Below are 27,279 nucleotides of genomic sequence, written 5' to 3'. Positions count from 1 at the left end.
GGGCTCGCCTCGCGGGCCGGGCTGCAGGCGGGGCGCGCGCAGCGGCCGCTCGGGGCTGGAGGCGCGGCGGGCGGCTGTCCGAGCGGCGCGGGCCTTGGCACGGGGGAGTTAACACTTCATGCTTCTCGCCTCCTCTTCTGCCTGGCTCTTTTAAATTTTTTTCTTTCCTCTCTCTCTCTCTCCCTCGCGCGCTTTCTCCGTGCAAAGTGCAAGACAGAGGTGCAGCCGGGCTCGAGGAAAGGGAGGGGGGGTGGGGAGTTGAGTTCTTTCTTGCCTTTTTTTAAAAAAAGCAAAATAGCGAAGTCCTGGGGAAAGGCGAGGCAGAGAGCAAAAGGGGGGGAGGCCGAGCCGACGAGCAGCCTGAGCTACAGCTCGAAGATGAAAAAAGATTTTAAAGCCTCTGATCCAGCAAGAAGAGTTTAAAGCAATTGCTGAGTTTTATAGTACTTGTGACGTCAGGCCCAGATGGGAAATTGACTGGTACTCTAGGCCAATGAGAGGCGGCGAGAGCGGCCGCGATTAGCATAATAGTATAGAAACAAGGAAACTTTTCGGAGCTGTCAATCAGGGCCCAATCAGCTGACTGTCAGCTGGGACGGGCGAGCTTAACCCTTCCCGCGCCGCCACCTCCCCCAGGGAGCCACGCCGAGCGCAAAGTTTGGTGAAAGAGAGCGAAGAGTTTTCCAGAGGGGCTGCGGGAACCCGGGAGGAGAGGGAGGTCGGTTTGATTTACTTTGGAGCTCGAAGAGGCCTGCTTTCCGGAGCCCCCGCTGACCAGACACTCACTCGGCGGGCATTGGCCTGACTGCCCTCCCCTGCCAGCTCCCCGTCCCCAGGATTGTGAATTAGCCTGGCAGCCTTCCCTCCTCGCTCCACCTTCGGCACCCAGGTGTCTGCCCCGGGGATCTTCCTTCCCCCAGCCTGACTGTGCCCAAAGCTTAAACTTGGCCCCAACTCTTTGTTCCTCTCCCGTTCCCAGCGCGCGAGGGCACAGGGGTCCCGACTGCACGCCTGACGCTGCTCCGCCGAGCTCCTGGCCGGTGTTTCGGGGTCCGCGAAGAGAGAATGCCCATTTTATCACCCTCTGTTAAAGGAGGCAGAATAACTTGTTCAGGGGCCATTATGCGCGGGGACCGGCTGCTCGCTGGTGTCTCGTGCCCTTGGGGGAAGCGAACGCCTACGCGAGTTAACTCCGGGAAAGCTCAGAGTCTGGTCAGCCCGGCTCAGCCCTCAGGCTTCCGACTATGGCTGGAGTTTGACCTTTGAGATTCGTTCTCTCTCTCCCTTTCTCTCTTCCTCTCTCTCTTTCTCTCTCTCAGAGGCTTACTCACCCCTATGAAATCTGACCCCTGTTTAACAGGGTCCCGCGCGCCCTTTGCACTTTTATGTTTCAGTAATTATTCCATACTCGATCGTGGCGAGGAACCAGGGGGGAAACAACACCCCATCGTTCCCCAGCTCCCCTCGAAGGGTTAAATTTTAAACCAAGGTTTCTCGGACAAGCCCGGAAAGCCAGAGTGGGGGTGGGGTGGGGAGCAGCTTCTCCCCCTCCCCATTACAGATGCTAATAATTGTTCCATTTTCTAGATCGATTCTTTTAAAGCTCATGCAAGAAGGAAAAAGAAAAAGGAAAGAAAAGAAAAAGGAAACAACCAACAACTCTGTTTCTAAGATTTTAAAGCGATAGGCAAGTCGGAGAAGCCGAGATTTACTATTTGGGGGAAAGCAAGAGTGCGCGAGCGAATCCAGCGTTTGGAAGACCAGCCCGCCTGCTTGGATGTTGGGACTGTTGATTCTTCCAATTAATGAAATGCATTTGGTGTTAATGCTATTTTTTTTTTTTTTTTTTTTTTACTTTGTGGGAGGGGAAAACACTAGGAGGGTGCATTAAGAAAAAAAAAAATTCTGAAAAGCCTGCAAAAGGATCGAAGAGTGAAAACTATTGTTGGATCGAGTTGGTTTTTACCTCAACAGCGCCACCTTTCGGCAAAGGTCAGTTGAAATTGATCCGTGTCCAGTTTTGTTGAAGTGAAAAGAGGCTGGTTTCCCAAGGTGGGAGGAGGAAAGAGGCGCAGGAAGTTTGACTGCAGTGGGAGAACCCAACCTTGTAGGTAAGCGGCTGAGGACAGTGCAGGCAGGTGAGGAAGTTATTTTTCCTCCATTATTCCCCTGGATTGTCGACCAAGGGGACAGGGGGCACAGAAGCCTTTGGGAGTGTGATTCTGTCTCAGAGACTTGAGCAAGTGGATCCCACGTAACAGGGCCCCAAGCCCTTTAAAAGTGCCAGGATGGATTTCCAGCGGGCTTTATGGCAATATCAATAGAATTAAAGTTACTTGTAATTCAGTGATAAATGAGATGTCTCTAGTAAGTAAGATTAAGTGCAGCGCTATAAAGTTGTTTATCTGAAAAGTAATTCTCAGAAAACCTGACTTCTGACACTTAGTCATATATTAAGCCTCACGTCTTGAACATTGCACTTCAGAAGGCTGTCACCCACCCCACAGCATACTTTACTATTTATAACGAGACCTTAGGTGTCACTCACTGGCTTCAGACTCCAGATTAGACTTGTGTTAATTTCTCTGATGCTGGCAGCCCTGGTTTCAGCAGACCCCAGGGTTCCTAATGAGAGAATCCCCCAATACAGGTTTGTAGGCGCATCAGAATCCTAAAAGGCCAGTGCTGTTGGTATTTTCCAGAAAAGCACCTTCTCTTTTCATCATTACTTCAGCGAAGTTGTTTATAAGGGTAGTTTTGGTTTTATGGGAATACTTTGTCTATTACCAGTTTGGAGAAGAAAGAGTGACGGTTATGTCAATATTTATGCAACCTAACAGAATTCCTTTGCTTTCCACCTCTTCAACAGTATTTTACCTAGTAATGAAGTTAAGGGATTATAGCTTGTTTATTCAGAGGAAAATCTTAAACTACATAAACGTACGATGTCATTTAGCATTGTTCATAGCAATAGTTTTCTAGGCTTTTAAAAAATCATTAGCCACAAATGTCTGAAGTTTATAATTATTCACGTGAAACATGAATTTAAATGTAGTTAGGAAGAATTGATTCTTTTTTTGCTTATAATATATTTTTTTTTATCCTTTGGAATCACATTTTTGTTAAAAGCTGTAAGAAATGATCCTTGTCTCTCATGAAAGTATTTTTGGCCAGGAGCACTGAAACTTCTGCATTCGTAAACAACATTTATAAACAAAATTCGCTCATGACGAAGACCATGTGATATAGATTCATGGCCATGCACCTAATTGTTGCAATTATATATCATTTCTAGAAATTAAACGCTCATGTTTGGGCAGCTAAATGTATTATTATCTGCACTTTTTTTATGGTTTATTTCTGTACACTGCTGTTAAGCCATGGTATTTTTCTTTCTCGTATTGCAGAGTCTTTTACAGTCTCTTATTTCCTCTCAAAAAAAAAAGAGAGGACCAGAATTATTTTTTAGATGTGTAGCAGTAGTGCTCTCAGCCTTATAACTGAATTCTCATTTTTGTCCTTTTTACTTTATTATTTAGTGATTCCCAGGGGTGTCCAAACATTTACAGTTCTCCGTTAGTGGCATTTCTTTTCCAACAATTGAGCTCTCTTATTTTAATTAGTACTATTCAGGTTTTTGATTCTGTACAATTACAGCAGGCCACATTTCCTTAGACTTCTTTGCTCATATTGTTTGTTTCACTTCTCTCCAGGCCCATGTAATCCAAATACAATACGAACCCTGTTTCTGTACTGCTTAATATCCCCTTGCTATATATACGCTAGTAATCTCTGTAGAACAATATACAGTAATTTCGAAACCATGCGCTTGTCATTATTGACCAATTCAAAACAGTAGCATTAAAGTTTCTGAAAGCCGTGAATATTTATAGAAGAATTTTGGGAGGGAGGAGGGCATGAGTCGAATCATGTAGAAGATTGCGAAATCGTAACATCCAAAACACAATCGTAGATTCGTGTCAGTACATACACAACAACTTTGGACAAAAAGGAGAAAAATCCTGTTCGTGTCCAAATGATAATGATTAAAAGTTAAAAATAATATATATTATATATTTATATATATTTTCCTGATGATGAGTTACAGCCACTCAGGTATATCATGTTGGAATCTGACATAGATAATCTGAAAAAACCAAAATGCACCAAGAAGTGTAGTGTCTGTTCTCCTTGTTTCTTCAGGAGCTGATTTTATGGTACAGAACTAACCAGAGTCCGCTCAATTTCACTGTGAACCTAGCTAAAGTGATTTGAGAAAAGTAACTGGATGATCACATAGACTGTTCTTAGGATGTTAGATACATCCTCGTAACAGTCTTTAGTTAGCAGGGTAAGTAAATCACAAATCACTGTGAGCAGATTCATGGAGGAAAATTAATAGAATCAGGCGAGATAATCTGATAAGGGCAAAATTGCTGAGGAAACAGTCTTGCCTCATATTGGAGAATGTGAAACAACAGCCTGATTACTAGGAGTCGTTATGAATAGGTGAATTATGTGCTAAATAATCATCGGAGTAATTCAGCCTTTATTAATTCTTTTCTCTTTAAGCGACTCACAGTTGTAAGTTAAAGCCGATCTCTCTTTGAAGACACATCTTTTATAATTTTTATTGGAGGTAATTTATTATTTGCATTACCTGTATTTACTTCATAATTGAACATTTTGCATTCAAATTTATGTAATGCATTATGCTTGAGAATATATTTCTGCCTGATTAGCATAAATAGTCACTTACCTCATGAATTACTAACAAAGTTTATCTTAAAATATAGGTTTTTTTATTAAGTGGAACACAAACATATGTACAATAAATTCTGATTTTCCGGTGCAGTTAGAGAACAGCTCACATTTGATTTCGGTGAAAAGAGGCTACAAGGGGCAGCGGAGTAATCTTGAGAAGGAGGCAAAATGCAAATGAGAAAGGTAGGCTTCCTTCAAGGGGGTGTTTTCAGATGGGGGTGTATGCCTGGAGTGGGCAAGGGGCCAGCGCTAAAGGATGGTCTGGGCTCTCCATACACTGTTTAGGTGGCTGACTGGGTGATCTCCACATGGACTGTGGATCCGGAAGAAAACTATAACTCAGCCTCTATACCTTTCTGAAGGACCATGCTAGCAAGTGAATCACCTTGACTGGATTTGGGGATTGTTCATTTTATTTTAATTGTATTTGTTGTCTGTTTGCTTGTTTTGGTCTCCTTAGAGTCCCACTGTAGAACACACTATACATCGTTCAATACGATACTCATTGTTTTGCACTAGAGATGAGACAAACCCAGTTGTTTTTTTAAGTGAGAATTCCTGGGCAGGTCTCCCCAAATTTGCTCAGTTCCCTTCCCGTTCTTCACCTAAAAAAGACACCCAATCTAGCCTGGCAGACAGGAGGTGATTAAGAGTTCTGTACAAACACTAACATTTGAATGCAAGCACTTCTAGTTTTAGTGCAATAGATGGAAATACTAAATGCCCAGGCCTCTTTCCCCACCCTGGCCATTCCAAGTCAGCAGATCCCCCTTATTCCCTTTTCCAGGGCATAGCCATTTCCTTAGAGTTTTTTTTTTCTCTCCCTTCAATTAGAGACTGCTTATGATTCCTCCTCCATTGTCATCCCGTTTGATCCTATTCACGGCTTACACTCATGAGGGAATTTGTTTCGAAAGCATTCAACCCTTCAAAGATTTTTATTGTGCTGAAATCAGAACTGATTTAAAAGAAGGCAGGGATTAAAAATAAGGGGGACCTGCTATTGGGACATTGTTTATTCAGGCTGCATCTTTTATGCATGGTAACTCAGAGGACAGGCTGTGGGCGGCGCTAGCTCTGGAAGTCTGGGTCACCCTGGGGATGGGGTAATTCGAAAGGACTGCTCCAGAGGCATTTACAAGCCATTCGACCTGGGAAATGGAACCTGGAGTTTTAGAATACTCAGCCCAAACGTAAATACTCTAAATACTCGTGTGATTACCAGGAGGAGTATGTTGACGCCAATGATTGCTGAATTTGTGTGTTTCTGAATTGGCTGTGGCCCTGTTTTATATCTTAGTTCTTGGTTGCATGATGGGTTTTGCTGTGCTGTTCTGTTCGTTGGACTCGCAAGATATGCCCAGTGACACCCTCCCAGCATCATTCATCACGACAGTGTTTCTGCTCGAATAGAGAATTGGGCAAAGCAACCCTCCTCACAATAAAAAGTGAAATCACATTTATAGACCTTTGCTGGTATTCTTATTTAGTTATTTTATAACAATGAGACATGCTGTCTGTTAAATATAATCATTTGCATAAGACAGAAATAGGAGGCTACCAAACGAAAGAACCACTATTTCCCACTTCCCAATCCTCTAATCCTGGTCTCAGGTGTTACCATCTATAATAATTGGGGTCCATGCATATACTTTTATAGAATGGAATCATGGTATACACACAGCTTTTTTAAAACTTGCGTTCTCAGCAGTAACACATCCACCTTAATATCCCCAAAAAGTGGTTTGGAGCACTCCTCTCTCCTTTGGCAGGACTCATCTAAGAGAATTTCAGATGGGGGAGTTTAGAGATCTTACCTTAACAGCCTCCTTCCTTCTTTACAACATTCTGACATGTGAGTCGACGGTATGCAGGATCGATTTTACTAGGCCCAGCAGACACCGTGCGTAGGACCCATGAGACTGTCCGGGGCCTAGGAGAACATTTACATTTCTTTTAAAATCAGAGGAAAAGAAATGAATATAATGCAGCATGTATTATACATGTCATTATACCAACATAGTCATAAAATGTAATTAAATGTTTATGGAAGAAGGGGTCGACATGAAACCAAAGTGCCTCATAGCTACAAAAGTCCAAGTGCAGTCCCAACAACATGCACTTGATTGCTCCCAGTGACAGGGTGCTCACTACCTCTCAAATTTTACCTTACACTCTGTCCATCTATCTTCCCACAGTTCTTGAGGTGGTCAGCCAAGCTTTACGTTCGTTTGTCTAGTATGAAGTCATATCTCCTTCTTCTATACACAAGTCCTGATTTCATACACTCAGAAGGCCATGAGCCCTTATATCCCTCATGCTCTCTGGGGAGTAGAAGACAACCAGTGTGATGACACCTCCTCCCTACCTTTCGTATTCCATTCGAAACATAGCCAGTGCCTTTAGCATTTCCACATACGCCTGAATTTTAAGCGCCTCTGCCTCTAGGTGGCCGACTCCCAGATGTGCCCACCTGGCAGTTGTCCCCCTTGGAGGGTTCAGGTCCCAGAACTGAACCCAGATCCCCGGGTGTGAGCTTCTCAGCACAGCAACTGCCACCCTCCGCCCCCCGGGGCCAAGTCTGGCTGCTGTTCCTGCAGACCATAATTGCAGGAGCCTCGGCAGACATCTAACACCGGTGACTCACTGTGCACGGCCCGAGGCCTTTTCTTCTCACATTTCCCCCTCCTCTATTTGTGTGCTTATGTTTTTGAGCCCAAGCGCAGAAACGCACAACCATGCCCAGTAGGCTTCATCTCATTAGGTTCAGCCTGGTCCCTGCTTGTGTGAATCTCTGTGGATCTAGAATATGCCATCGACTTGTTTTAATTTGCCTCCCAGCTTTGTGGCAGCTGCAGATGAAATTGATGTGCTTTTTTATGACTTAACCTCTCGGAAGCAGTTCCCTCCCCTGCAAAATGGGATATTGTCAGGATTAGAGATTGTGCCGGTGATGTGAGGCTGCAGAGGAGCTCTGTGAATGGTTCGTGTTTTTCTGAATTTCCTACCATCTCCCCCAGTTGTTAATAACAGCATCGGAATGGACAAGACCCAATGGGGCCCCAGTGGAGACCACCCCCCCTCCCCAATCATTTACACAAAATGACTTGCAGGATTATTCAAGTCTCCTAGTGGACATTTAAAATCAAATGGCCTTATAACATCTCTAATCATCAGGGAAATGCACATCAGGATCACAATGAGATACCACTTCACACCTGTGATCATGGCTATCATCAAACAGACAAAAGATAAGTACAGTATTGGTGAGGATGTGGCAAAAAGAGAACCCTTGTACACTGTTGGTAAGAATACAATTTTGTGCAGCTGTTATGGAAAACAGTCTGAAGGTTTCTCAAATGCTAAAAATAGAGTTATCCTACAATCAAGAAATCCCACTTCCAGGTATACATCCCAGGGAAATGAAACCAGCATCTTGAAGAGATATCTGCTCCCCCATATTCATTGCAGCATTATTCACCATGGCTAGAATCTATGTGTTTGCCCTCAGGTGAGTGGATAAAGAAAATGGGGTGTGATATACACTAAGGAATATTATCCAGCCTTAAGAAATAAGGAAATCCTGGCATGTGTGACAACATGAATGAACCTGGAGGACATCATATTAAGTGAAATAAGCCAGACACAGACAGACAAATACTATATGAACTCACTTATATGCGGAATCTAAAAAGGTCACACTCATAGACCCAGAGAGTAGAATGGTGGTTACCAAGGACTAGAGGGCTGGGGAACTGGGGAGATATTGGTCAAAGGGTACAAACTTTTAGTTATGCATCATGAGGAAGCTCTGGAGACCTACTGTATAGCACAGTGACTATAGTTACAGCTACTACTGTATTGTTACTTACAGTGACTGTAGAATACAATGATTGCTGTACTGTATACCTGAAATTTGCTAAGAGGGTAGATCTTAAGTATTCTTGCTACACGCAAACACACACACACAGAAAATGGTAACTCTGTGAGGTAGTAAATATTTTAAATTGTGGTGGTCACTTCACAAGGTCACTTCACCAAAACATTACATTGTATACCTTACATGTATATCATTTCTATTTGTCAATTATACCCCAATAAAGCTGAAAAAACAAACACACACACACACACACACACACACACACACACACACACACACAACAACCTGAATTGGCCTATTGGGTAATTGGGCTCATTTGAAACTAAACTGCTCCAGCTGAATGTCTACACACATCCTTCTAATAAATTCTAAAGCAACTTTACTTTCTTCTGGTGTAGGCAAAGCTCTCTGTTGAAGAGGGCAGTTTGCTTAATGGTTTGATGTGTCACCCACCCGGATTTCTGTAAACCTTGGACCTGTCAAAATTGTCCAGAGTTGAGACCTCAGAGACTAATAAAAAATAGACGTTGCCTGGAAAACCCAAGCAGAAGAGCTCTGTCTATGTAGAAAAGCGTCTTTGAGATCTGTTCTTTCTTCCCCGTTTTTCTTTCTTGTTTAGATTGCCAACTTCCTGATGCCAGTTTTGAAGCCGGGAGGCTCCAAGTCATTTTCTCAAATAGAAAGAGTTGAGAGTTTCCAGTGTCCACCTTTGAATTGCATCTGGTTCCCCCGGTACCTCGCGAAAGGACCTAACTGTGCAAGCTTTTGCAGAATCTGCCCATCGTGGCTCCCATCTTGCCCCCTATCAGAGACACCTGGGCATGAGAGCAGAAAAGAGCCTGTGAGTTTATGACCTTCTATCTGTGGTCTTGGTCCAGCCACAGGGCTCGGGGCTGCCTGGTTCTACAGACCCAGCCCGGGACCATCAGGGATCTGGAGGAATGACGGGGGCTCTTCAGGCAAGCATCACTGACTGTGGGCTCTGGGCTCTGTGAAGGGGCTGCTGGTCAGGGATCAGTGATGTGGGTGCTGGTAGATTGTGGTGGGGGAGGGTACCTAGAGAAAACCTATTAATTCACCCTCTGACCTCAGCAAAGTGCTTCAATGTCTTCCTCCAACTCATTTTTTAAAATATATTTTTATTGATTTCAGAGATGAAGGGAGAGAGATAGAAACATCAATGATGAGAGAGACTCAATGATAGGCTATTTCCTGCACGCCCCTCACTGGGGATCGAGCCTGCAACCCGGACTTGTGTCCTGGAATTGAACAGCAACCTCCTGGTTCATAGGTCAATGCTCAACCGCTGAGCCACACCAGCCGGGCTCCAACTCATTTTTTTTTTTCCAGGCTGCAAAGGAATTGAACTGCATGAGGAGGTTAGAAAGATTCTGGATTGCATGGAAGGAATGTTCTCAGCCCTTTGAGATTAAATATAGGTAGCTAAACACAGACCAGACACCCATACACACAGACAAAACTGTCATACTGGGTTCTTGTAGAGCATTGCTGGGTCAGAATGGTAAAGTTAGAATATCTTTGGGGTCAGAATGGCGGGGCCAAACATCTCCAGGCCAGAGGATGCTGTGGTTTTAGGTTAATAATGTTTAGAGCCTCTGGTGGCAGAGCAGTGAGGCAGTAAAGCATCGATTTTTGAGGGTCATGGAACAAGGAGGCATATTCAAGAGATGCTATCGTTTGGCACCAGGCCAACAAGCGTGTGAATCCTGCTCCGTCCCAGGTGTGAGACCTGGGCACGTTGGTTGACCACCCTGAGTCTCAGTCTCCTCCTCGGCCAAAGGTGAAGAGTATTTTTTTTATCGCGATGAGCATGTACATCAAGTGCTTGGCACATGTCACCCTGATAAGTGCTCAAATGAATGAAATCCATTAGCATGTGCCTAAGTCTGAGTTTATATTCTTCCACACAGTTCCCAGTAATGGGTCCTAGAGTATACTAGGGACTCAGGAAATGTTTTCTCCTGTGTTTTATGCTCCTGACTTATAGATGTAGTCACCTTGAACCTTAAGCAGATCTTTTTCCCCCCGAGTTTTGCATAATTTTGCTCACCTGGAACTCCACCCCTCCCCTTCTGCCCTGCTCTTTCCCCTATCTCCTGGCTAATTTTTTATTCTTCTTCAAGTCTTGTATTTCCTCTTAAAAGCTTTACCTGAGCCCTGTGCCCAGTAGCCCCAAAGCCGGCTGGGTGTTCATTCTCTGCACTAACTGCCATGTAGTCCTCATGATACCATATTAGTTCCCCACCTACCCTGCATGAAGCCTGGGCCGACACCTCTCATCTCTCCAACTCCTTTGCCTAATACAGGCAAAGTAGGTACCCAGTGATTGTTCATTCAATGAAAGTGACTAAACACACGCTTGGATTCCCACCTCTTTTTTGAAGTACTAACCCACGCAGAATGTACTGCCAGGTGTCCCAGAAAACATGGCTCCGATAGGAAGCATTGCAACAAGACAATTCTTCCATTCACCTCTCACTAGTCCAATGGGCCCATCCCTCCATTACCAGGATGCTTATCTTGTTCACTAATTAACCTATATCTTCCCAAGATGGAATTGGGTGGAAAACATGGTTGAGATGTGTGGGCCCTGGAACCGCAGTGGCAATCTGTTTGTCTTGCTGGGATGAAATTTTGGATGAATGAAGGGATGCAATGAAATACAGTACCTGGGTAGGCAAGGCATGCTGTTCACTTTCCTGGCTGCTGCTGCCAAAGAGGGCCCTTTTCAGCCTTGAGTCACCGCTGCCTTAAGGCACATAGATACTATTTTGTAATTGCTAAATAAGAATGCTGGCCTGCCCCCATTTCCACAGGCCCAGTTCTTGCTCATTCTTCAAGCCACAGCTCACGTACAGAGTTGCACATGAAGTGTAGCACAGTGACTGGCATCTCATAAGCATTTAATAAAGGTTAGTTGTTAATGCCACGGCTTCCCCAAGCCTGCTCGGGCTCCTGCCTTTCAATTGCGGATCCCTACGGTTGTAGCTTAACCTGTTTTCTAGAACCTTCTGTAGCTTTGGGGAGCAGCACTGTGTAATGGTCAGGCAGAGACAGGCTCAGGTTGGTTTCTGCTACTGACTTGCTGTGCTATCTCCTAGGAGGTCTTTATAGGTTCTTTGAGTCTCGGTTGTCAGCGAATAATGGAATGCTATTGAGCCCTCTTTGAGTTGTAGGTGAAAAAATTTTTGACCTAACTAGGCTGAAGCAAAAAGGGAACATATTGGTTCACATGACTAAAATGTGCAGGGACAAAGCTGGTTTCAGGTGTGGCTGGGGACAGGAGCCATATGATGTCATTGGATGTGGCTTCCTTTCACCCACAGTCCCTACACTACATTTTACTGACTGTATACCAACCAGTAGGGCTCCCTATGGGAGATGATGGTGGGAGCAGCTCCAGTTCTAAATCCCCCCAGGGTAGGTCCAATGGGGTCAGTTTGAGTCCTCAGCAGGACAGATCAAAGTCATGGTTTGGGTCGTTGAATTGCTCTGGGTCATTAGGTTATCCACCCAGGCCTGAACCGATCCCTGTGGCAAAGGATAAAATATGCTGATCGGCTCAGACTTGGACTCCAAAATGGAGTGGACAGGGACCAGGGGACTTCTCTGAGCCTCTCTGAACGATGGGAGAGCCACCGCCCACTTCAGCACCATGGAGCCCCGCCTTCAGATGATAACATAACTAACAGCCTACATGTACATGCTACTCACCCAGATCTTGCCCTCAGTTTTAACTCATTGATCTTTGCAACAGTCCTCTGAGATATGTGTTGCTGTTATTTGCATTTGACTAAGGAGGAAACTAAGGTACAGAGATGTTATGGGGCTTTTCCAAGGTCACTTGGCTGGTGAGTAGTACAGGTGTGAATCCAGTCATAGTGGCAAAGTCCCTGCTCCCAACCACTTTCCTTTATAATATATAGGGTGTCCCAAAATTCATGCAAGATTTGAATTTTGCGTGAGCATCTTCAACAACAACAACAAATAAAAGCCTAATTTTACTTGGTTTATTGAATCAGATTCTAATATCTGTTGCCCTTTGATTTCAATCCCTTCAATTTGACAAGCATTACCAAGTACCAATTATGGCCCAGGAGCAGGGACAATGAAGACCAATGAAGAGCACAGCTTTGTGTATGTGCCAGCAAAGCCATGGAGGCCGTTTACCCAATGTGTTATTCCATACATAACCCTATACTGTATACTTTATGAATCAATAAAAAATTTACAATTTTTAATTATAAACCTGTGTTTTCTATCAAAATTACTTCTTGCGTGAATTTTGGGACACCCTATACTAGAGGCCCAGTGCACGAAATTTGTGCACTCGGGTGGGGGGATCCCTCAGCCTAGCCTGCACCTTCTCGCAGTCTGGGAGCCCTCAGGGGATGTCTGACTGATGGCATAGGCCCTGCGGGGAGTGGGCCTAAGCCGTCAGTCAGACATCCTTAGTGCTGCCGTGGAGGCAGAAGAGGCTCCCGCCACTGCTGTTGCTGTGCTCACCAGCCGTGAGCCCGGCTCAGCAGTGTTCCCCCAGTGGGAGTGCACTGACCACCAGGGGGCAGACACTCAATGCCTCAATGCAGGAACTGCCCCCTGGTGGTCAGTGTGTGTCATAGAGGCTGGTCATTCTGCCATTTTATCAATTTGTATATTAACCTTTTATTATATAGAATTGCAAGGGGGAGACAGACAAGAAATTAATAGACAAATCAAGATATACTATAAAGTAATGTAATGTAGTTTAGCCTGGTATAATGTAATATAATCCTATATAATAAAAGACTAATATGCAAATTGTCCCCTCGACTGGGAGTTCAACCAGGGGGTGGGGCTGTCTGGCCAACTACCTGAGGCCCCTCCCCCTGGCCAGCCCCACCCCCGATTGGCCAGACACCACCTGTGCATGAATTCATGCACCGGGGCCTCTAGTATAATAAATAACATAACTATAATATAGCATTGTATATCATCATGTCATATATCATATGGTATCATATCACATGGTATCATATTACATGACAGGCCTTGGTAAGCGGCAGCCCATCTTTGTATCCATCTCTATAACATCCATCACCAGCATGAGCATCAGAGGTGTTGAATGAGTGTTGGCCAGCTGAATCATTTTATGTGTACCGTGTGAAGCCTTTGATCAGATAATCCTGTTTCTGCCATGGCAACATCATCATCTTACATTCCTATGTTTGTTTCAGTCACACGAGAAGAACAAATGATTAAAAGGAGAAGACTGAGGAAAGATCAGGTGAGCTGAAATTTCTAGGCCTCCAGCTCTCTGGCTTCCAATAGTGGTGGGAACTTAAAAATGTCATGCTGCCCCTGTGTCCCTAAGACCATCCTGTTGGACACTCTCCTTGTAAAAGATCCAAGGAAATCTGTTTTATAGACAGGTGGAAAAGGAGTTAAATGGCAAATTCGAATGATACAGAGCTTTCCCCTTCTTTTTATAAAATGCCTTTTCTTTTTTGAAATTTCTGTGACTATCCCTAAATTTGTGTTTGCAACACACAAATATGCATTGGTCTGTTTGCAGGTGGGTTTTGAGTGTTAAGATTGCCCAGGGTGTGCTGAGAAGTGATCATTTTGTGTTTTATTTAATGATGAGCACGTCCCCTCTCTTGACCTTCTCACAGCGTAGATATGAAGGCAAATGAAAACCCTGGGATCTCCTCACTTCATTCCTGCCTCCAACCTCATAGCCTCGTATTATGAGAGGCATTTAATCAAAGCATAGAAACAATTATAATAACACCCTGAAATTACATTCACATCTGCAATCGGAATTGCTAACATCTCGCCTCCCTCTACCATGCTTCTGTCGTCTGATTTCAGTTCCCTTGTGGTGACTAAGAGTCTAGTCATTAATATCACACCCACCAACTTTATTGGAATTTACTGTCAGAAAGGTCCGTTTCCAGCAATTCCCTGAGCTGAATGGAACTGCTGTGCCAGATATACTTATTTATTGCACAAGTCCATGCATTTTCTTTGTACTGGAATCACTTCCCAAACTTGGGCACCGACATGAGATTGCTATCCATTTTCTATGTGATAGGGCGGAAAGGCTTGGTTTAAAGTCATATGCTACCATAATTTGACCGACTACTAGAACATTATTGCCCACATTCTTACCTTTTCAACAACACTGGGATGATTTAGTAGTAATGTAATAGTAACAATGGCAACAACAACAACAACAACAACAAAACTACCCGTTTAGGGGAACTGCTGGGAAGAGACACATAATGCAGGCCCCACAAAGAACTAGTAATGAAAATCTGGAAAATGGGAAATTCTGTAAAACAGATATTCCAGTTTCTTCCACAATTAAATGACCTGTGAAAGACAGGGGGTGAGGGGAGACTAATATAGATTAAAACAGGCTTTCTTTCTTTCTTTCTTTCTTTCTTTCTTTCTTTCTTTCTTTCTTTCTTTCTTTCTCTCTCTCTCTTTCTTCCTCTCTCTCTTTCTTTCTTTCTTTCTTTCTTTCTTTCTTTCTTTCTTTCTTTCTGTGTATTTTTATTGATTTCAGAGAGGAAGGGAGAGGAAGAGAGAGATGGAAGCATCAATGATGAGAGAGAATCATTGATTGACTGCCTCCTGCACGTCCCCAACTGGGGATCAAGCCCACAACCCAGGCATGTGCCCAGACCTAGAATTGAACCATGATCTCCTGGTTCATAGGTCGACTTTCAACCACTGAGCAACACTGGCTGGGCCAGACCTTCTTTTAGAAGGTGGCTCAAAGCAGAGGGGCGGCAGTAGACCAGTGAGAGAGCTGGCTTGAGAGAGGCGGGGCAGATGCTGCCCACCCTGCGTTTCCTTTCCCACACCCCTCCTTTCACCCTGGCTGACCTCACCTATGAGACCCCCTTCCTGGGGAGGCCTTCTTTGACTGCTTCTCCCTAATCCAGGAGGGGTGGTTTGCTTTCACTCTGTGCTCAAAGGGCCTCTGGCATGAATTTTGTGACTGAACATTGCAATTGTATATTTTTTAATGAAAAAAAAATTGAGGTGATTGTAGTTCTGCCTGCAGTTGAAAGGAATAATATGCAACGTTATTGCATGTGTAGGTTCGAGTGACCATCACCATAGTCAAGATACAGATCATTTCCACCTTGAGAACTCCTCCTGCTAGCCTTTGTAATTGCCTTTGTACTCATCTATTTCCCTCAGGATTCTGTGAGCATAAACTATGTCCTGGTTCAGGCTAACTCAAACCAGCACATGGCTTCTAGGTGGTCCCACGTGAAATGTCTGTGTACTAAATTCTATCACAGTAAGAAAATGGGGAATTAAGACTACTACCTAGAAAGGCTTTGGCCAAGAAGGAGAGAAAACATCCCAAGGCACGTAGTACTAAAGAGATACAATATGTTAGGACCTTTTCCTCTGTAGAGGATTGTGAAGATCTCAGTGGTATCCGGGGATTTATATTGCCTTAAGAAATCACCTGCTCAGGTGACTCCAAGAGAGACTTGCACCAAGGGAGGGACCAATTTCTCTGCGAAATGAAGCATGAACACCAGACTTTTATTTTCTGGTTCTAATTTGGTTCCTTTGTTGTTGTTTTGTGTGTGTGCATGTGTGTTTTAAATATATTTTTATTGATTCAGAGAGGAAGAGAGAGGAAGAGAGAGATAGAAACATCAGTGATGAGAGAATCATGGATCGGCTGTCTCCTGCACAACCCCCACTGAGGATTGGGCCCGCAATCCAGACATGTGCCCTGACTGGGAAGTGAACTGTGCCCTTCTGGTTCATAGGTCAACGCTCAACCACTAAGCCACACTGGTCGGACATATTTGGTTCCTTTGGCATCATCTTTCCATGAGTTAATGCACTTGAAAATTATGGACTCATGGTGATTCAGGCCTGGGGACATATGAAGCCTGGTGGGCAAGTGACTTGAGCAAGGGATTGGAGGGACACAGCAGTAGTCTTAGGCTTTGTCTTCTCTATACTATCTTATGACAGGCTTGGGAGAAGGCAAGTTTTCTTTCATTGGTCATAGTCTCACTCTTGGGTTTCATCTAACTAATGGCAGAATGTTCAGAAAATGTCTTGGAATAATAGGGATCCTTAAATTATCCCCAAGTTCCTAGTCATGTGCTTTACTGATGCATGAAGACACCTGTGAGGCTTCTGAATTCCTAGGTTTTAATGAATGAACAAATATCAAAGTGTGTCAGATGACTCCGAGTTCCATTTAAGCTCAAATCCTAAAAGGGCGGTGACTAGTTGACCCATTATTAAGATCACCAAGTATCAGATCCTCACTTATGGAAAGTTTGTTTACATCAGGCTTTGTGCTATTTGGGTAGATTAAGGGATAAATAATCCTGTCACTCATTCATATAGCATTCCATCTGCCTGTCCGTCCATCCATGCATCCATGCATCCATCCATCCGTCCGTCCATCCATCCATCCGTCCGTCCATTTTTATGTCCAGAGTGCAACCCTTTCTTAGGAGCCCCATGGGACAGATGAAAGGCCACTGAGGCAGGAGTAGCCTTTTTTTTTATTTTTTATTTTTTTTACTTGTTTGCAATATTTTCTAGGCACAAATATATCTTTGCCTCTTAGACACAACAAGAACATCAGCCCTTCAGAATATATGTGAATAGCTTATTGGTGACAAAAAGGACCAATGTTCTTTTTCCTCCTGTTTTAAGTAAGGATAAACTTGAGCATCTGAACAGAGAAGGAAGTGATTGTTGTGGATATGTCCCCTCTCCCCAGCACTTAATATATTTTATGTTTTGGTTTCCCAGAAGTGAAAATCTCATGGAATGTTATTTTTCCCTCACTGGTATCTATTATATCTCCAGGGGAATCTACTACACATAAAATGCACTGTGATTATTCAGTTTCACCTGGAGAATAAAATATCTTCCAACAGCTTCAGCGAGCCTTCACTAGGCTTCACCTTGATGGAACACACCTCACAGACAGAAGTCCACACCAATCGGCCTATTCTCATTGGTCCTCCTATTGTGAGAGCCAGCTGATTTGGATGGAATTGAATATTCTCTTGAAGGTTCAAAGGTGTGTTTTCTTGAACCCAGTTTAGAAACCAAGGCACTCACCTAAAACAACAGAAGTTGCCATGTGATGTACGCTCCCATTATTCTGCACTGTACTAACCTTCCCTAACACTTAGAAATAAAATATAACTGGCTGGCCCCTAATTTCTGCAAATACAGAGATATAGTCTCACGATAAGTGCCCTTATTGCAAAATGCTTTTCTATATAGATTTTGCACAAATTCTTACATTATGCAACCAGAAGTTGGGAAGTGAAAAGGTCTACAAAACCAATGAAAGGGAAAGAGAAAAGATACAGGGAAAAATAAAGCCAGACTTATAATTGTGCCCATGTTGGTGTTTTACAGGAACAGAGAGCAAAGACACTATGATGGGTGTGAGAAAAAGTGACAGAGTTGGATCAGGGCACTGTGCTGTGTTGAAGATTACTGCTATGAAGGTGTTACAGCCATATGTCTTCATATATGTTACTAGAGGCCTAGAGCATGAAATTTGTGCATGAGGGGTGGGGTCCCTCAGCCCGGCCTGCACCCTCTCGCAATCTGGGACCACTGGCTCCTAACTGCTTGCCTGCCTGCCTGATCTCCCCAAACCACTTGCCTGCCTGCCTGATCGCTCTTAACTGCCTCTGCCTGCCTGTCTGATGCCCCTAACTGCTCACCTGCCTGCCTGATCACCCCTAACCGCCTCTGCCTCGGCCCCCACACCTAAGATGCAGGCTTCCCTCCTCTGGCCAGCCACAGGCAACTGGGACCGGGGCTTCTCTCCCTCTAGCTGGCTGCAGGCACCCGGGACCCGGGGCCAGCTTTGCCTGGGCAGGCACCTGGACTGCGACTGCAGGCAGCTTCCCTGCCTCCAGGGCGGTTTCCCCCAGGGGCTGGGCCCAGGCTGTATCCCGAAGGACATCCAGAAGACCTCTGGTCAATCTGGTCTAATTAGCATATTACCCTTTTATTAGTATAGATGGGGTTAAGGAATTATTGACAACATATTCAGAGACAGAACTTTTTTCACTGCTCTAAGGGAGTCGGCACTTACATGTTGTCTTAGAGTCTAAGACTTAGACCCTGATGGATAGGCTGTTCAGGATAGACTGGGAAAGTCATTTTGGCTCTCTAGGCTTCTGTTCTTTCTAAAACGTGGGAGCTATTTCAAAGGACCTAGTCTACAAATCTATATGTGTGTCCATATTTCTCATCTCCATTTCTAAGCACATGGCAGTGTCCCCAGGCTGTGCCTGGCACATTGTAGCCAGAAGGGAGTCCTGCTTTCCATCTTATTTTATCTGGGGAGGCCTTGGGAGGTATCAATATACCTGTTTGAGTATCATCTCTGTTAGTGTCAATCAGATTACCCACCAAGAGGCATTTTATCACTAAAGCTCATAGCTCCTTTGAACAGTGCTTTGGAACTTCCATTGGCAAAGAAGAGTCTTGATCAAGTCACAATAGGGTTGGCAGGACCAGGATGAGATCCTGGCTCTGCTGACTTCTGGCCACAAGACTGCATGGCCTCTCTTCTGTACCCTCCCTGCCACGTCCTTTGCTTAGGTCTGACATGGGCTCCCCACGCCTCTGGGAGGCTCCACTACAGCTCAGCTCTGTGAAGTCTGGCACCTGCCCTCAATCAATAGGGCTACTGCTATTATTACTAATCATCAGAGAGAATTCATAGAAATGTGTGACTCAGCTTGTTTTGCTTCTGAGAACCAGGGGTTAATGCTTGTTCCTTGGAGGAAGTTCTGTGGCTCAGAAAGAGAGAAACAAAATCATATATACCAAAGTGACCTTTCACCCCAGCTGTTGTGCGGAGCATGAAACGAATGAGCCAGGTCCTAATCGGGTTGGAAACTGAGAGCAATGGGAACAGTCGCTCTGCGAAGATGACACAGTCGGCAGGGTCCCCTGTTTATTCTCTCGGTGACCCCTGCATTAAATGTGTCCAGTTTGCTGGTTTTTCAGATGGGATGGCTTGGCAGCTCCTTCCTGGCCTTGAAGCCAGCAGCCAGGAAGTCGGGAGGGGCCCTGGGATGGTGAGGGAGACCACAGCTTGGGTTCTCCCTTGACGCACCCACCCTGGCTGTGCCCAAGCAGGAAGAAAAAAAAATCACAGACCCACTGTCGGTCAACCATGATGGGCCACCTGCCAAGGAGGTGGGGGCAGCAGGGCCTGGGAAAGGAGGACACGTGAGGCAGAAGCCTCCCCAGGCGCCGAGTCACCCAGAGGGCTGCGGGGGAGTGTGGCGGGGTGAGGAGCCTGGGCTCAGACCAGCCTGTGGTGAACATCCTCCCACACCAAGGAGCCAAGATGACTGCACAGAGCGAGGGCGGGGGTGCAGAGTGTGGGGAGGAGGTGCAGGCTTGGGAAACAACACCCGCCTCCTCTCTGTCTCCCCTGATGGGAAGCCAGGGCCAGTGGAGGGGGCTGGTGGTGGGCATGGTGCCACCAAAACCACACGGCTTTTGGTTGATTGGCCTTGAGGTCTAACCTAAGCCTTGAGACATCCTAAGAGAATAACCCCAGGCCCTTTAATTCTAGGACCGACTTTAGATGATCTATGAATATAGGGAAAGAAAATAATGAACCAAGTCACTTATTTTACTTTCTAATACCCCCAAAGTATGGGTTATAGAGACACACTACAAAAGACCACGTGTATCTTAAGAACATGCCCACCTTAATAATCTTCATAACATGCCCACCTTCATATCACTCTGTGAATCCTTCTATTGCAGAGTTTATCATTGACTATTATTTGTCTTTTTCTTCATATCCCTGCCAGCTTTTTGAGGTCAGGGATGGAATCTTATGCTCATATCTGCAAATGAGTGTAGTAGCAACTGGTTTATTATGTGAATAAAGGAATGGATGAATGAAAAGTCAATAACTTTGGAAATTAGATATCGCTATGAATATAAGAGAGTGTGTTTCTTGGGTGGCCCCTGAGGCCAGAGGGAATTCCCTTGTCTCAGGATCCCATGAGTAAAGTCGACTTCTGCCCCAACCTTGAACACTCCCATGAAGACAAAAGCATGTTCATTATTTGCCACTACAATTTAAAGCAGATTAAAATGCATCCTCCAAAAAAAAAAAAATGAGAAGAGGACTTGCTATCTAATGTTAATGTTAAGCGTTTGTGGGTCTTTTTTTTCTATCGTCATTTCTCATCAGCACAAGAGAATGCTCTTTTTGTAATTGACTTTACCAGAAGTCACACTTGCAGGTGAACGAAAGCTAAGATAAGTTTCTAAGTAAAGGAAGCCCCGTAGCCCTCTCTCTGTACATTGATTGTGACCTGGGGAAGCCAAATGCATTAAAATGCACCACATCCTTTTCGATGAAAGACCTGCCACATTTTCAATACTTTGTTGACCTGCGCCCTAAGCGTCCATGGGGTTAAAGGTCCTCTGGTGATGAAGAGGAAAAAGGTCACCAAGAAGTAGGTTTTTTGATTTCTCTAAAAAAGCAAATCCCCTACCTCAAGGCACCCCCCCCCCCTTTTATACTCGATGGGTGAAAAGGAAGAGGTAGATTTTGAGGAAATCATCATGAGATTATTCAAGATGATGGCAGAAAGGAATTGTCACAAGCAGCGGCAGCAACATCAGTTGAGATACCAGGAGGCAGCCTCCATTGCCCTCTTTCCCTCCCTCACACGATATGAGTCTCCAAAGTCCTTGGGTCCCTTCCTGAATACACCCTCAGTCCATCCTCACCCATTTTTGTGCATCCATCACCTGTTATTAAAAAAACATCTTAATGGAGATTTAATTCAGAAAATCAACAATTCAACCATTGAAAGTGTGCAATTTCATGTTTTTTAAAGACATCACAAATTTTGCAACCATCATCACTCTAATTCCAGAGCATTTTCATCCCTTCCCCCCAAAAACTGTACCCAGTTGCAGACACTCTTCATTTTCCCTCTCCCAGTAACCACCAATCTACTTTCTGTGTCTATAGATTTGCCAATTCTGAATATTTCCTATCAAAGGATCATTGTGTCTGGCTTCTTTCACTTAGCTTAATGTGTTTAAAGTTCATCCATGTTGTAGCATGCATCAGTACTCCATTCCTTTTTTATGGCTGGGTAATATTCCCTCAGATAGATGCACCACATTTTGTTTATTCATTCACCTGCTGATGGTCTAAGTTACCTCCACCTTTTGGCCATCAGGAATGGTACTGCATGAACAGCTGTGTACAAGTTGTTGGGTAGACGTGTATTTTCATTTGTCTTGGGTATATACCCAGGAGCAGACTGGCTGGGTCATCTGATAACACAATGTTTAGTCGTTTGAGGAACTGCCTGTTTTCCACCTTTTCATTTTCGTCCCCATCCAAGACCACACCATGGCCTCTTGAGTGTTTTCTTCCTGCCAGGACTCCTCACCACAGCATCAGGGAGCAAAGTCTACCACCCAACAGACACCTTTAGCACTTGCATTGTGAACAACATGGACAAAGTACTTCAAGCATAAGCTGGGTCACGTCCCTTGTTACACACTGCTTGCAATAGTTCATTGCACCTAGAATAAAAGCGCAGCTCCTGCCAGCGGTTCTCAACCTGTGGGTCACGAACAATGAAAAATACATCCTGCCTATCAGATATTTACATTACGATTCATAACAGTAGCAAAATTACAATTATGAAGTAGCAAAGGAAATAATTTTATGGTTGGGGGTCACCACAACATGAGGAAATGTATTAAAGGGTCACGGCATTAGGAAGGTTGAGAACCACTGGCTCTAGAAGGTCTGGAAAAGTCTCCTCTGCTTCTCCCTCCCTCTCAGTGATTTCCAGTCACTCTGGCCTTCCTTGCACACTGACTCTCTCCTGCATTGAGCCTTTGAACATGGCCTTTATCTTGTGTCTCCTGCCTGGATTAGAAAATGCCATTCTTCACAAAGGTGGCCAAATGAATGAGCAAGTGCACTGAATTCAATATATTAACATGTTCAAGTGCAGCTGGTTGATGACAGAGTCCCCACAAGATTCTCATATCAAGAGCTTTTTGTTTCTTTTGAATCTCTCCTATCTGATCATGTAATATATGAACCTGTATTGCAGACCGTCTCCCACCTCTGTACCAGGCTTTCTTGACCTTAGCATTACTGACATTGAGGATTATAATTTTTTTGTGGTGGATGCTATCTTGTGAATGGTAGGACATATTTATGCATCCCTGGTCTCCACCCACTGGATGCCAGCAGCATCCCCCCACATCCTCAGTGTGACAACCAGAAATATATCCAGACATGCCAAAGTCCTTTGGGGGTGGGGGAGAAAATCATCCAGTTGGGGACCACTATGTATGGCTATGGTCTTGTTCGATGAATATTGGTGCTGAAAATAGCCAAGGGCATTTCCAGTCCCTGCTCATCAGAGAAAGCCTTTTACCCAGTTTCCCTTCAATAAGGTAGGAAATAAGACCCGTAAGAATTTAGAAGACATTTAAAAAAAATATTTTATTGATTTTTTACAGAGAGGAAGGGAGAGGGATAGAGAGTTAGAAACATCAATGAGAGAGAAACATCAATCAGCTGCCTCCTGCACATCTCCTACTGGGGATGTGCCCGCAACCCAGGTACATGCCCTTGACCAGAATCGAACCTGGGACCTTTCAGTTCGCAGGCCTACGCTCTATCCACTGAGCCAAACCAGTTAGGGCATAGAAGACATTTTAACAAGCAAGTTGGAATCCAAAATATTCATGATAGAGCTGCAGGTAATAAGAATATTTGATTTGCCAAATTCCTCATTCTTCCAGAATTTGGGTCAATATCAACTTATACTGGGATTCCCAGCCATCCTGGGTCAGGCCTGTAAGTATGATCTTGCCCTTTAGGGAGGCATTTCTACAAATATTTTTTCTGGGTTGCTTGGCTCATTCTTCCCAAAGGATCAGAACTTTAGAGTAGCCATGGTAACAGGATGGGGGGAACACAGGATCAGAGAAAGAGACCCTATGATAAGGGTTCATTTGTAAGTGCTTCGCCTTAATGTCAACAACTTCACCTCCTATAGCCTTCGTCTTAGGCTTGAGTCTAAGAAGCAGAAATGAACACAATTGCTCTGAGCCTTTCTGATTCAGGGTGCTTCCCAGCTCCTGCAGTGATGTTCAGACTTGGCGGGGAGCAACCTGAGGCCCCATTAGTTACCCCCGCGAAAAAAGGAGTCATCTTAGCTGGAGACGCCCAAACACAAGATTTCACCCTTTCCGCCTGGGCAGAATTAGTAAATGTGCACGATGTATATTAAGTGTTTAATTAAAACCCAATGCTAGAACATTTCCAGGGAGCTATAAAAACTCTTTGGAGGAAGTCTGGAAGCTGGGGTGCTTGTACATCTATCAGGAATATCTCATCCATCAGACACCAGGTTTCATCTTCGTTCTCTTTCTCTTTGGTACCTGGGTTGGTCAGCAGGTATTAGAGCTACTACTAATAATTTGGTAATTCTCAGACAACTTTTCAGGTGATAATAATTTGAGCCATTAAGGGCATAACCACCAAATTTCCTCCAGCCAGAGGCCCACCAGCGCCTGCCTCCCTGCCCCTCCCTTTGGCTGGAAGGTTGCTGGGTGCCTAGCGCAGAGTCTGTGTTGGAGGAACGTAAGGATCCCAAGAGCAATTTGAAGCTTCAGGGAAAGTGCTTAGAGATAGAATTTGGCTCCTTTGGCTCTAGTCCCTGGTAAGACTTCCTGGGGCCTGGGAGCTGGGTGTGTTCCGGGAAGAGGAAGCGGGCTCGGAGCTACGCCCGGGCGCTCTCATGCTGCGGGATGAAACCTTACTTAGCAGCCATGTTAACTGAATCCTCACTTCCCGTGGATTGATGGGATTCATGTCGGACTATCCCCGCACTGCTGGAGATGTCCCTTCGCTGACTGCCTCTGCCTTCCAAAAGAGAGACTCTTACTTTTATTGCTGGATTGTTTGCCATTTGCTCATTCATTCATGCATTTATTCACTCTCTCAGTTATTCCACATAAGTCTATTTAGAACTTTCTATGTATTGTGCACTATATTTGTCTCCAAAGTTGACCTTGATTGATCATTGACTACTATATGCCAGCTGCTACTATATGCCAGGCACTGTTCTTTTTTTTTTTTTTTTAATATTTTTATTGATTTCAGAGAGGAAGGGAGAGGGAGAGAGAGAGATCGAAACATCAATGATGAGAGAGAATCATTGATCGGCTGCCTCCTGCACACCCCCCACTGGGAATGGAGCCTGCAACCAGGGCATGTGCCCTGACCAGGGATCAAACCGTGACCTCCTGGTTCATAAGTCAATGCCCACCCATTGAGACACACTGGCTGGGTTGTTCTTGAGTGATTTACCTGAACTACCTTTAATTTCCAAAAGTCCTTTGAAAGCACAGGGTTTTCTCCAGCTGGAACCAGAGGGGAAGGTCAGAGAGACTCAGAGCACAAGAAGGGCTTGAGCTGCTGCTGCTGGCTTCAAGGTGTAGAGCAGCGGTTCTCAACCTGTGGGTCGCGACCCCTTTGGTGGTCGAACGACTTTCACAGGGGTCGCCTAAGACCATCCTGCATATCAGATATTTACATTATCATTCATAACAGTAGCAACATTACAGTTATGAAGTAGCAACGAAAATAATTTTATGGTTGGGGGTCACAACGTGAGGAACTATATTTAAAGGGCCAGAAGGTTGAGAACCACTGGTGTAGAGGGTGTGTGGCCAGGAATGCAGGTGTTGCTCAGAAGCTGAGAGTGCCCTGCTCTGTAGCCCACAGCTGGCCAGGAAATGGGGACCTCAATCCCACAGCTACAGAGAAATCAATGCTGCCAACAATTTGAATGAGCTGGAAAGCGGGTCTCCCCAGGGCCTCCCGTTAGGAGCTCAGCCCAGATGGCACCTTGATTTTGGCCTCATAGAGGCCGCTTTGCAGAGAACCCAACTGAGCCCAGTCAGACTTCAAACCTCCACACTGTGGTATAGGAGGTGGGTATTGTTTTAAGCTGCTAAGTTTGTGGTATCTGTTGGCACCAGTAGGAAATGATTACAGCTCTCATCATTACTGCTGCGAATAGACTCATTTCATTCTCATGATAAGCCTATGTTTTTCTCTTTGGGTTACAGGTCAAGAAACTGAAATTCAGAGAAGATACCTGTTCAAGCCCACACAGCTTGGAAGGGGGGCAGAGACAGATGCAAACAAACCTGCTCATCTGACCACGGTTCTGATGCCTTCCTGCCTGTCCGCGCAGCCTCAGTCCAGGGCTCAGACATCCCCGTGGTGAGTGCAGCCTGTTCCCTCTCTCCCTGCCACCCTCTGGCATTACAATGAGGGATGCATGACATTGGAGGAAAAAGAGGGACAGTGCTGTCCCATACAGAACCTGGTATGAGTAGAAGCAGCCCGGGAGCCACGAGCAAGGAGAACCTGTGGCAACACAGATGTGGGGACTGCAGGGAAGAGGGAAGGGGTGTGGAAATGGAGGCGCTATTGAAGCAAAGAAAATAGGGACCATATTAAGGTCAGGATGTTTGGGAGCTTCTAGTTTTTAATCTGTTTTCATGGTCAAAGATGCACCCCCAAAGGCCCAAAGCCACAGCAGTCACTGCATGTGCCACAGGCTCTGAGTCTTCCAGAGGCTAACGCACCCTCCGCCGCCCTCTGAGAGCTGTCACTCACTGTTGCCAGGGATCCCTGCCTGCCGCACCCACCGGGTTGTCTCTTCACTGGGGTCAGAGGCCACGCACCCAAGCACTTTTTCCTGACCCTCCACGCACTGCTGCTGCCTCCCCTTTCGGGGGCAGCCCCAACTGCATTGTAAAGAAAGATTGTGCTGCCGAGACCGGTTTGGTCAGTGGATAGAGCGTCGGCCTGCGGACTGAAAGGTCCCGGGTTCGATTCCGGTCAAGGGCATGTGCCTGGGTTGCGGGCGTATCCCCAGTGGGAGATGTGCAGGAGGCAGCTGATCGATGTTTCTGACTCTCTATCTCTCTCCCTTCCTCTCTGTAAAAAATCAATAAAATATATTAAAAAAAAAAAAGAAAGATTGTGCTAAAGAAAAATGACCAGACTCTCAAGTCTGACTTCCTGAGCATTTTTGTAAATCAGATCTATCTCTTCTTTTTATGATTCTGATAATATTTTTTTTGCTCATTACAGAAACTTTGAGAATACAAAAAGGAGAAAGAATAAAGTGAGAAAGAATAAAGTGAAGACTACATAGAAACAGTGGTTGTTCATAGTGTTCTCCTCTAAGTTATTTTTGTAATGAATATACAAAAATATACAAATATGCAAATGTATAACTAAAAATATTTTTAATGGAATTGGAAGCAGATTGAATCTACTTTTTATATCCAACTTTTTGCTTTGTAATATACCATCAATTCTTTTCCAGGCCATTGACTTCTCTTTGAAAGAATGTCTTCATCGGCCAAATACAGTTTAATCATGTGGTTATAAGATAATTTATTTGATTATTTTGCTTATTTGGGGGCATTAAAATCCTTTCTAGTTTTTCCAGTAATATGCATACCACTTTGCTCTATATCCTTGTACA

The 27,279-nt window shown here is 44.7% G+C and overlaps 1 long non-coding RNA gene across 5 annotated transcripts; it reads left to right on the top strand.

Annotated features, from left to right (window-relative positions):
* Positions 1-363: 363 nt before the first annotated feature.
* On the top strand, positions 364-27,279 carry LOC118674136. Of its 5 annotated transcripts, XR_004973582.1 has the most exons (6): positions 364-889; positions 1,588-4,639; positions 4,856-4,947; positions 13,882-13,931; positions 25,844-26,000; positions 26,880-27,279. It is a non-coding gene; the product is annotated as an uncharacterized LOC118674136 (long non-coding RNA). The 5 variants fall into 5 exon arrangements; XR_004973583.1 differs by lacking the exons at positions 13,882-13,931; positions 25,844-26,000; positions 26,880-27,279 and adding an exon at positions 6,065-7,659 and having other exon boundaries at positions 364-718; XR_004973581.1 differs by lacking the exons at positions 13,882-13,931; positions 25,844-26,000; positions 26,880-27,279 and adding an exon at positions 6,065-7,659 and having other exon boundaries at positions 1,588-1,992.

Source organism: Myotis myotis, unplaced genomic scaffold (genome assembly GCF_014108235.1).
Source record: "Myotis myotis isolate mMyoMyo1 unplaced genomic scaffold, mMyoMyo1.p scaffold_m19_p_19, whole genome shotgun sequence".
In the NCBI taxonomy this organism is placed as follows: Eukaryota; Metazoa; Chordata; class Mammalia; order Chiroptera; family Vespertilionidae; genus Myotis; species Myotis myotis.
The sequence above is the reverse complement of the archived record's forward strand: the minus strand, read 5'-3'. Positions and strand labels throughout refer to the sequence as shown.